This window comes from Bison bison, unplaced genomic scaffold, assembly GCF_000754665.1.
Source record: "Bison bison bison isolate TAMUID 2011002044 unplaced genomic scaffold, Bison_UMD1.0 scf7180017864471, whole genome shotgun sequence".
In the NCBI taxonomy this organism is placed as follows: Eukaryota; Metazoa; Chordata; class Mammalia; order Artiodactyla; family Bovidae; genus Bison; species Bison bison.
Genome location: NW_011495032.1, coordinates 38,213,432 through 38,213,907, shown reverse-complemented (window position 1 = coordinate 38,213,907; position 476 = coordinate 38,213,432).

Below are 476 nucleotides of genomic sequence, written 5' to 3'. Positions count from 1 at the left end.
AGTCCCTTGGGCTGCAAGGAGATCCAACCAGTCCATTCTGAAGGAGATCAGCCCTGGGATTTCTTTGGAAGGAATGATGCAGAGCTGAAACTCCAGTACTTTGGCCACCTCATGGGAAGAGTTGACTCATTGGAAAAGACTCTGATGCTGGGAGGGACTGGGGGCAGGAGGAGAAGGGGACGACAGAGGATGAGATGGCTGGATGGCATCACTGACTCAATGGACGTGAGTCTGAGTGAACTCTGGGAGTTGGTGATGGACAGGGAGGCCTGGCGTGCTGCGATTCATGGGGTCGCAAAGAGTCGGACACGACTGAGTGACTGAACTGATTGAACTGAACTGAAGATTCTACTGTATCAATATACTATATAGTATTTAACCACTCATCAACTGTTGGGCACTTGGATCATTTCTACTTTTTGATGACTATGAATAATTCTGCTATAAATATTTGCATACAAGTTTTAGTGTGGGTA